Source organism: Chenopodium album, chromosome 1, assembly GCF_948465745.1.
Source record: "Chenopodium album chromosome 1, dcCheAlbu1.1, whole genome shotgun sequence".
NCBI lineage: Eukaryota > Viridiplantae > Streptophyta > Magnoliopsida > Caryophyllales > Amaranthaceae > Chenopodium > Chenopodium album.
In genome coordinates, this window is record NC_137834.1 from 19,556,786 (window position 1) to 19,568,570 (window position 11,785).

Sequence of the window (11,785 nt, forward strand, 5' to 3'; positions counted from 1 at the left end):
TATATATGATTTTATTTTAAGTATATGTATATTCTTATATATAATTTTGTGTGAAATTTAACAACTGTGAAACAATGCAAGTTACATTTTTTTTTTCCAACAATTTGACATGAAATCAATATTTTGACAATTTATAAAATATATTACAAAGTATATTTACAATGTATATTGACATGATATGATGCAATTTTGTAAAACACTATAAACTTAAGGAATTTTTTCAATATGTAAGAGTTGTTAATAATAGTACGTTTTCAACTTATTTAGTTGATATTTGGTTAAGTATACGTAAATTAATATTATTTGATCAAATATTTTCGTTGATAAATTGTAACTTACTAAAAATCTAAAAAAACAGGATGTCTAAAATATTTACTAAAAAGTATCCATATATAAGATTTATAGAAGACATATAGGTTTTGAAAAATATTTTGACAATTTATAATTAAACTCTTTAATTTATTAAATTAGCGGAAATGGCCAGGATTGGAGAGTACCACATTCTAACAATTCTCAATTTGATATTTCAATTTCCTTTAAGAGAGGTGAAATCATTAATCATGTCATACGCCATTTACAAATAAATTATAAAGCTGTAAATTTAAGTTCTTTTGTCTTAGGGTGATATATTATGTCACTATGTGTATGTAAATATGTAATAAGATCAAATTTTTAAACTAGCTTAACGCCTATTGACTTCAGCTTAATTTCAGTTAAGTTCAGATCCAATCAGTTCAGTTCAGTTCGCCTCAGTTCAGTTCAGCTCCAATTAACTCTGCTCAGTTGAGTTTAGTTCTGTAAATATGAATAGAACCTTAGTCACTATTAATTGAATCACTATTATAGAAATATTATATCATAATTTAATTTATAATAAAAGATATTGTGCAATCTATATATACTGTGATAATATATTTTCTTATACTAATTGATCTTATTAGTATAAGAATATTTTTTTAATTGTATGGTTTATGAATATACAAATTTATAGTGATTAATAATATCATAATAACATTAAGTTAATATTTGTAAGGTAAGAAAAATAAGTAGAAAAATTTTTAACCGCGGAGTGACATGTATTAAGTTGTAGATTAAGTGTCCTCTGTTTTAGTGTATATATATAGATAATTTAATTTATAATAAAAAGATTTTGTGCAATCAATATATAATGTGATAATATATTTTGTTATACTAATTGATCTTATTAGTATAAGAATATATATTTTTTTAATTGCATGGTGTATGAATATACACATTATAGTGATTTAAATGGAGAGCGAGAGTGAGAGCGAACGAAAAGCAAGAGAACTCTCTTCTGAGGAAAATGATTTGCTTCGTCGATCGAATATTAAAATAAAGAGAAATGTCCAGGAAATTTCTTCTTCTACACAATCTCTTGATATTGAGATGGAAACCTTTGTGGAAGATTTTCTGGCAGAGATTCAGAGGAGGAATCAGGGTTGCCCTGTTTCATATATTCAAGCGAGGGCTAAGGCAATAGGTTACAAAGAAATGAAGAGGAATTAGAATGCTTTGAAGAGGAAGAGGTTTCTGGTGACGACATCCCTTTGGATTGTGATTCGGATGATGAGAGTTGCTCAACCATTATTTTAACCAAAGAGGAGAAGAAGCTGCTGCGAGCACCTTGGAGAAATGCCCTACTTATCAAGCTTTTTGATAAAAGAATTGGCTATGCAGTTTTGGTGAAAAGGATGAAATTGAAATGGCAACCAAAGGGGGATGTTGCTTTGACTGGTGTCGGACGTGACTACTATATGGCTAGATTCAATAACCTGGAGGATTATGATTGGGTCTTGTCTTAGGGACCTTGGATGATTGGGGATAGCTACTTGACAATCAGGAAGTGTGAACCGAATTTTGTTGGGGATGAACCCCCAATCAAGAAATTGAATGCGTGGGTACGTATACCTCAGCTATCGGTGGAATACTTCGACAAACAATTCTTGTACAAGATTGGCTTGAAAATTGGAAAATTTATAAAGATTGACCGAAATATTGAGTCTAGAGACCATAGCCAATATATCAAATGCTATATTGAACTTGACTTGATGAAACCCTTGCTGTCGAATTTTCATTTAAATGATCGAGTTTGGAAGATATAGTATGATGGGCTACGTCAGATATACTTTAAGTGTGGACACCTTGGACACAAGGAGGATGGCTGCAATATATTCAAGGCAATAGTTAATGCGAAGGAGGAGACTAATGCTCCTGGAGTTCCTACTCAGGTGGCAAATGATAGACAACAACAGAGAGTGTGCCCTGAAGAACTTGACAAGTATGGCACTTGCACTAATACAAAACTAACCTTAAGTAACACCCAAAAAGTGTTACATAATGTGGCAAAAGTAACACTTGTTACCTAAAACTTCCGCCCATGTTACCTTAGGTCTTATGTATCACTTTGGGTAACGTATGGTAACACTTTCAAAAGTGTTAATATAAACCCTCTTATGTAGCACTTGTTATATTATTAGCATCATTTTTAAAATGTTACACTTTATATCTTATGTAACACTTACTTATCATTGGTAACATTTTTCAATCATATAGTATCACTTATTCCGAATTATGTATCACTTTTTCGAATTAATATAACACTTTGTTGATTATTAGGTAACATTTTAAAATCATCTTTTGAAATACAGTATCACTTTATTAGACATTATGTATCACTTTTTGCAAACTAATGTAACACCATTATTATTTAAAATATTCAATTTTTTAGTTTAAAAATAAAAATTATATTAACATATACAACTACAAATGTGAAATTAATATATACAAGAGAATAATTTGAATTGGTATTATTTCATAGTTTCATTACAAAAAAAAAAAAAAAAAAAAAAAAAAAAAAAAAAAAGCATAAACACCAATTTTTTTTATTTGTCTAAATATTCTAAACAAAAAGATAGTTAAATTTGGTCTCTAAACAACCATATTCCAAAATACTCCGTAGAAAGAGAAAAATAATAGTCAGTCTAGTAGCAAGCAGTCACCAGTAGACCAGTAGTAATAGCAGCTAGCAACAGCTAGCGATAATAGCAAACAACAGCAACTAGCAGTAACATCGAACAACAGAAGCTAACAGTACTAGCAGCTAGCAGCAGACATCAGTACTAGTAGTTTACAGCAGCGGAAGCAGTTTACAGCAGCATATAGCAGCAGATGCAGTTTACAGCAACATACAACAACAGACAGTAGTAATAGCTGTATTAGTGACAGCAGTAACAGTGAGAGAACCAACACTACTAGATGTCTGCTACAAATTCTTTAAGGGAGGCTAATAATGTTGATTTGGAACTAAAGTCAACTTGCACAATAAGAAATAAAGAAACAGTTAGTGAGTCATTTGATCCATTCAAAGACTATAGCTTTAAAATGATCTAGGCTGCATAAAGTGTAGGATTTTTTTATTGAACTAAAAAAGGATAATGTATTGCAGGATTAATGAAAAGTAGACTATTAATGTTAATTTTGAGCTATTTGGCTTAATTTCTTAGAGCTTAAGCTTGCAAAAGCCATTCAAACCAAACCATTGAAACACATAACTCAAAAATGATATAAGGGTGTGTAACTTATTTATAGATTAAATTCTGATAAATTATTGCTGACGTATAGAGTGAAATTCCAATAATATAGCATATGAATGTTATTTTACTACTGCCACATTGCCAATATCTATCTAAAAAGGTGAAATTTTCTTTTAAATTAAGAAAAATTCTATCAAACTGACCAAGATTCGTAAGTGTATAGATGATAATATGAAGGGAGCTATTGTCAAAACAACAAATTAATGTCATACAATTAAACTTCTATAAATTAAGAACAACATACAATAGAAATATAACTAACAAAAAAAGACCTTGAGAATGGGGGAAAGTAGCAGTCACATTGGTGGCGTTACAAATTTGTTTAGCTAGGCAGGCCGTATAAGATAAATCACCCTCACCAACCGCAAGTATCCTCTGCTTACTCCTGTCATGCATTTTTGTTTATCAGTTTAATCACTGATAATAATTTGTTTTTTCCTAAGTATTCACTGCCCTTTTTCTATGCGCCCCTAAATTTGTTTTAGGCAATGGATATTTATTCTTATCAATCATAACCACTAATATATATAAGAGCTTTTGGCAGTTGTAAAGATCCGTTTTTCAATTTCCGCTCTAAAGTAGTGGAAGTTTTATTTATATAACTGTCAAATGAATTAGTCACCCTTAATTCTAGGAACATGGCTGTTAAGAGGACAGAGAAAATCTTTGAAATAGAGAAAGAAGTTCCTGTTATTGTGAATGTGACCATGGTGACAACAAAAATGATGTTGAAGAGGTGCTTGGGGTGCTTCAGATCTCCATCAGACAGAGTAAGATGAAAAGTTATGCCAGAGTAACTGATAGTTGTAGAAGTGAAAGAGGTAAATAAAGAAGTAAACTCATATCAGTCATATGATTTACACGTGAGGGTAAATACGTAAATAAACTTTTTGAGGGGTATTAAAGTCCTCACACTATTTCTTATATTGCTGAGGGGCTATTGATACTTAGTGTTTGGGATTTTGTTTCTGCATTTCACACCACCCTGCATCACATTATCTGATTTAGAGTACCTATATAGCTCTGAACTGTCAAGTTGTGATGTGCATTGAAACACAAGAGAGGTATTGATTAATTTAAGCATCACTCACCCAAAGACCAAATCTGAACAAGAATTTTCAATATAATAAGCCCAGATTTGTGTTTGATAATGCATATCCTTAGCTTGTAAATAACTTCCATATAGCTATTGTAAGTCACTAAGTTGTAACAAAAGAATTCTCACACCTACATAAACACAACAGTTCCAAGAATCAAGAGACACCTACCCGATCCATATAAAATCCACCCAAGTTTCTGAAATCATGAGATAACAGCCTTAGCAGTCCTAGATGCATCCTTTTTCGTTGGCTTGATGATACTCCATGACCATTAAAACACAACGTATCAGTCATAATTAGGAATTTTGCAGATAAACCATGCCATCTAACCCAAATTTATGACTCAAACTCATAATGGGCAGACAACAAAACCATATAAATAAAGAAGCACTGCTTGAATACGTTCAAATTGGTAATCACATAAGAATTTTACATATATCAATATATAACCAATTATTGTTCCACAATTATCAACATATATAATTATTCATAGCAATTAATAGAAGATGCAATAGCCCAAAGATAGATTGTATTAATATTCAGTGTGAACTCAACACAATTTCCTTTTTTCAAGAGGAAGGAATTCTCTTCCAAAACTTCTACTTACAACTTTTCTGAATGATCTTACATTCTTACTACCCTTCCCTCCCTTCAATTTATTACAATATTCCCTCATAATATATAACAAACTAATAGTGATAACAAAAATAACAAACTCCCCCATATTACTTAATTATTCTTCCTCTAACAAATCTAGTAACAGAACTCCACATCAGCTAACAAGTTTTGCTGCTGGTTTGGGATTTATCCCAATTAGTTAGAACACTTTTATTTAGGGATGAACATACTAATAACATAAACATTTTTTATTTATGCTTTTAAAGATTAAATTTAATCAATAATAGCCAAAGGTAAAAATAACTTAAAGCAATTGAAAGTGCAAATTAGTAAATATTCAATCATCTATTTCAGATTAACCATCAAAGTGCTAATTAAATGAAAACATAAATTTAAGAATCGAAATCAGAAAAATTTATCCAAAAAATAAGAAATATTTCCTCTTGGAGTCTGAAATCTACAGCAACAGTAACCCACATGCATATTTCGAACACTTAGGGCAGTAATCAAGTTTACAAGCAATAGTTCAATAGAAAATTAATTATAAGCAATATTTTAATATTATAATCGAGTTTATAAGAACTCTAAATTGAATATAATTACAATTAACTTAAGAATAAACCCTAGATTACGAAATTAAGATTTGATAATTGCATAAAGAATCAACTTGTTACCTGAGATTCATCTCAATGGATATCAGAATAGGCGTCAATTGATTTCAGAATTCGCCTCAAAGGAGAACGTTGAGTGCGCTTCAATGGGAAAGAATGAGAGACGAGGAAATGTATGTGTCAGAGGGGGACTTCGGTGGAGGAGGGCTCTGGTGGAAGAAGGTTACGGTGGAGCACCGTGAGGAGGGCGGTTGCGGTGGAGGGGGGCAATGGTGGAGGACGTAATGCTAAGAGGGAGCTAATGAAGAAAGGTCGAAATGCCAAAATAAGTTTAGGGAGGTAATGAACAAAGGTCGTTTTTTTTTTTTTTTTTTTTTTTTTTTTATGGTACCTTTATTCAGGGAGCAATAATTAGTAAAAGTGGTACAATAGAGTGTTACTTAATATCAAAATGTTAGTGTGTTACAATAAAGTGTTACTTAATATCAAAGTGTTACAATCAAGTGTTACCTAACGTTAAAGTGTTACAATAGTGTTACCTATAAAGTAGTTCAGTTTCTAGCTTTTAAAGTGATACCATGTGATGTTACCTTAGGTCACTTTTGTAGTAGTGTTGGATGTTGGTGCAACGTCCTCAACGAAAGCCAATAAACAAGAAAGTAGACCATGGGTGCAAGCAAAATATGGAAAGTAAAGTTAATAAACAGGGAAGTGGGAATCAGGGGAATGTAAAGGGAATTACTAAGGGACTGAAAAGTGGAAGTTCCTCAGAGAAGAGTGGGCATGGAAATAAAGGAAATAATCAAGGACCCAGATTCGATGTCTTGAATCAGGAAGGTGACGTGGAAGTAGATGAGTAGAATTTATAAAGAAATAATACTCGTGAGGTTGGAGATGAATTTATGGAAGACAATAATTCTGTTTTGGAAAAAAGTGTGGTTAATTTGGGAGATGAAGAAATCATAGTGCATAACAAGGGGGAGAGGGGAATTCTTTTATTCAAAAGAAAGTGGGAGGAAATATGGGAAATATTGATTTGAGGTGGGGTCTTCAATGGACTTAGGAAAGTCTTTAGAGGAAATCAACAAAAAGATTGAGAATAATATCTCAGAGGCGAATAAAGATAAAATTGGTTCAAAAGATATGGCAACTAAATCTTTGGAGCAAAATTCACTAGTAGAAAATATCAAAAAGGCACCCCCTAATTGGCACCGGTTCAGTCCAAACCGGTGCCAAAAATGGCCTACAAAATTGGTGGGAAGCTGAACCAGAGTAAAAGGCACAGGTTCACTTCAAACCGGTGCCAAAATCATAAAGGCCGCCGGTTTGAACCGGTGCCTTTGTGAACCGGGCCTTTAATTATTAAAAAAAAAAAAATCGGCCTCTTCTTATAACTCGGCCTCTTATAAACCTAACCCTAAAATCAGTTGTCCTCTTCTAACTCCTCTCACTCCGCCTCTTCTTTCTCCTCTAATCTCCCTTCTCCTCTGCTCTCCCTTCTCTCTCCTCTAGCTCTCCTTCATTCCCAATCTCTTTTCTTTCTCTTCGAACATCTCCGCAACAACAACAACAACACCACCGCAACAACAACAACAACACCACCGCAAAGCAGCCGCCGCCATCTTTTCTCTTTAATTTTTTATGGGTTTCATCAAAAAAATTTTGGTTTAATCCACCACGAACACATGCATGAGCAAGGTTAGGGTATAATTTCTTGATTTTAATTCGATTTTTTTGTTTTCGATTTCTGGGTTATTTTGTTTCCGAATTCAATTTTGATTTTTTTTTTTTTTCTGATTTTTGTTTCTTGTTATTTCAATTTTAATACATTGTGTTTTCGATTTTGATTTCTTGTTTTTCGATTTCTTGGTTATTTTTTTTCTGATTTCAATTTTGATTTTTTTTTCGATTTTTGTTTATTCGATTTTAATATATTTTGTTTTCGTTTTTGATTTTTTATTTTTCGATTTTTGGATTATATTTTTTCTTATGTTTGATTTTGAATTTTTTTCGATTTTTGCTTTTGTTTATTCAATTTTAATATATTTTGTTTTCGATTTTAATTTTTTCTTTTTCTGATTTTTGTTTCTTGTTTATTCGATTTTAATACATTTTTTCGATTTTGATTTTTTGTTTTTTTGATTTTTTGTTTTTCGATTTCTGGGTTTTTTTAATTTATATTTTTTATCTGGGTTTTTTTCGATTTCAATTTATTTCCATTTCAATTTTGATATTTTTTTTCGATTTCAATTTATTTCCCTTTCTGGGTATTTTTTATCTGGGTTTTTTTTTATTTCTGGGTATTTTTTGATTTAATTTTTTGGCGATTTCAAATTTTTTTGCGATTTCAAATTTTTTCTGGGTTTAATTTTTTTGGAAGCTTAATTATAGTAATCGTTTTTTTTTTTTGCTTTAATTGGTGCAGGTATCTTGAGTTAGATCTTAAATGGAAGAATCAAGACTCAAGAATATTGAGTTTATTTTTTTTATTTATATTGTAATTTTTTTTTTTATATGTTGTAATTGAACTACTTTTGTATTGATCTATATTGTAAAATTGTTTTGATTAAATATTGTAAATTTTTTATTATGTTGATTGAAATTCGATCTATATTTTGATGTTCTAAATAATTTAAGTCGATTTTTAATTGTTTGATGTTCTAAAAAAAAAAAATAATAATAATAATATTTGGCACTTTTGGCACCGGTTAACCGGTGCCAAAAACAATTCCAAAAATTTTTAAACCCATTTTTGGCACCGGTTAACCGGTGCCAATTTCAAGTTATGGCACCGGTTTGAACCGGTGCCTTTTTAAACCCCTTTTTGGCACCCCCCACATTGGCACCGGTTCAAACCAGTGCCTTAGGCCGGGTTTGAACCGGTGCCAAATTCATTTTTTCACGTAATGATTATATCGAGAGAAATCATAAAAACCCTTTACAAATCAATGATTCTATAAATAATTTAGATCCTCCTATAAGGTAAGGGATCTTGAATTCTTCCTCAGACTCGAGAGCAAATAGTGGGAAAGAGAATTGGTTTGAAGTTGCAACCTCGATACCCATTGAATTGAGGGGAGATAAACCAATTTCGAGTGAGTGGAATGATGAGTCCTTATCAAGTTCCAATAACTTTGGTCACAAGGATTCCCAAGGAGTACAAAATCTTCATCGACTATCCAATAAAGGGGCCGGCATTGATTTGCACGCATCCTCTAGTGGACATGATGGAGATGGAAGTGAACACATTACGTTCACCATAATTAAACCTGACAGAGATGTTGGCAAGGTTTCAAATTCATTTAAGAACAAAGGGGCCAATGAAGGCGTTGAGTGAGGCTTGTCTAAGCATGATGCCTAATGTGCCTTTAGAAGTTTATGATAGGTACCCAAATTTTCCAAGTTTTAATATGTCGGTAAATCTTTTAATTTGGAATGGGCAAGGTGTAGGGAACAAATTGAGTTCCATTAGAGAATTAGTGCGTATTAATGATCTTATGGTGTTGGCTCTTGTGGAGACCCACTTATGTGGTGATCAAGCAAATAATATTTGTGCTCGTAATGGTTTTTCGGGGAAAAGAAGGATAGAAGCACAGGGATTTAGTGGAGGTATTTGTAGGGATGGCAGTGGGTCGGGTTAAATGGGAGACCCGCTCCATCCCCGCCCAAGTGGGGTGGGTACGGAGGGAGGTTTGGCAGGTGATAGGGCGGGGATGGGTATAAAATGTGTACACGCCATGGGTGATGGGGCGGGTATGGATTTTAGAGTAGACCCGCCCCATATCCGCCCCACCCCGCACCTACCTTATACCTACACCGTATTTCTTTTAGAAGAGTTGAGAATTAATGAAGCTTGATACCCCCTAAGACCCAATACGCTTGAATAGTGAAAGTCTCAATTTTCTTAACCTAATTGGATATAATTGTCATTAATGCGATACAATAGAGAATCGTGGCAAAGGGTTTCAAACAAATTTGGGGTGGGTATGAGGTAGGTATGGGATATGTCCATTCTATATAGTGTTTTAGCCCCGTCCCATGGTCATAATTGGTAGTGATTTTGGCTCTTTAGAGCCACTTTTAGTACTGATTGGTGTTTTCTAGTGTTTTCGTAGTTTTGGTTTACTTCTGTAGGTATTTGCACTTTGGGAGCATTTTACCGAGATATTATGGAGTGACTACGAGCATTGGAGGAGCACGATAAGTTTTTATAGCCCAGGGCTGGTTTGAGTCATCGAACCGGTGATTAAGGGCTTAGTATTTGAGATTCCGAGGCCATTTGACCGAGTATTCAAGACCAAAGAGGAAATTTGGATTGGGCCTAAGAATCGAAGCCCAATCAAGAAGTCCAAGCTTGCCAAAGTGTCTAGGCCTGGCCAAAGTAGGCACCGCCCGAAGGCACGCCCGGCCGGGCGAGGAAGAGTAGTTCGCGCCTGGACAGGCGTGAGAAACGCTTATATTGGAAGTAAGGCCCTTCGCCTGATCGGGCGCGAGGTTTTTAAGAGCTGACTTCGGCGATTTATCTTAGTTTTTATTTAGGAGTAATTATTTTTGGTATAAATACGATTTTAATGTTTTCGATTAGGACCTCTCTTCTTAGACTTTCTCTCTCTACTTAGTTTTAGATTAGTTTCTCTCTCTACAACTTTGTTCTCTATTTTTGGTCTTAATTCAACTCTTTAATTCAGATTACTTTGGTAACTATTTCTTCTACTTTAATCTCAGTTATTTACTTTATTTCTTCCATCATGTCTCCTATAATTGCTTTGTTTAGTTTATATTTAATTATGTCTGAGTAGTTTTCATTCTAGGGTTTCTAGGGATCCACAAATAATATGAAGGGGTAATTTATTGTTGTTTATTGTCAATTCTAGATTAATTTCCTATTGATTGATTTAATTCTCTGTGACTAAATTAAGCCTGATCTTTTATGCATGAGTTTGACAATATAGATTCGAGATTCGAGAGATGAGAATTGATGTTTAGGTCTAGTTTCAATAGGTAGGTTAATTTATAAATGGTTAAGTCGAGATTCAAGAGATGAGATTTAATACAGGTAAATTAATTATGTGATTGTAATAAGTAGCGAGAGCCCTTTATGATCTGATTAATTGATGCATTGATGATTGATTGTTATGTTTTACCCTGGAATATTATTTATTGGTGAACCTATGCCCTAGGTCTTTTATCCCTTTATTTTCTTCCTACTTTTATTCCTTCCCACTTTTACTCCTAGTAGTTTAGTTCCACTTTTGAATAACAAATTGGTTACTTAATAATTTAGATTGCTTTAATTAATTAGGAATAGAAAGACCAATTTCTTTGTGGATTCGACCCTACTTCCTTATCTGCATTAGTTAGAGGATTTAGGAATTACTTTTGATTGGGTGATACGACTTTAGCCTGTCAAAATTTGGCGCCGTTGCCGGGGAAACAATTTTATTTTTATTTCTGATTGTTTTCTGTAGTCTAGCTTATTTCTTCTTGTCTCATAGAACGTTAGTTCTTTGAGGCAAGTCTCACATTTGCTTTTTAGTTCTTTGTTTATGCTTAGGTGTTCCAGATCAGGTTATATCCCATTCGATCCTGAGATCGAACGATCTTTCCATAGACAAAAGAATCTTTACAGGTAAATCCTGGCGGGTTCTGGTGATAACAATAATCGCCGAGACCCTCCAACTGATTCTAGTGATTCAGAGGTATCTTCTGATCTAGAATTAGATATGGCAATACCTAACAACAGTGATTATTCGCAGTCGACGCTTACAGATTCTCCAATCCTTACTCCCACTCCGGCTCTTGATGGGGTACAATTCGAGATTAAATCCCAATTTATCGCGAT

The 11,785-nt window shown here is 33.2% G+C and overlaps 1 long non-coding RNA gene across 1 annotated transcript; it reads right to left on the bottom strand.

Moving 5' to 3' along the window:
• Window positions 1-3,818: 3,818 nt before the first annotated feature.
• On the bottom strand, window positions 3,819-6,883 carry LOC145570912 (uncharacterized). The gene is made up of 3 exons (XR_014096558.1): window positions 6,007-6,883; window positions 4,883-4,974; window positions 3,819-3,999 (listed from the first exon to the last, which is right to left on the bottom strand). It is a non-coding gene; the product is annotated as an uncharacterized LOC145570912 (long non-coding RNA).
• Window positions 6,884-11,785: the final 4,902 nt, after the last annotated feature.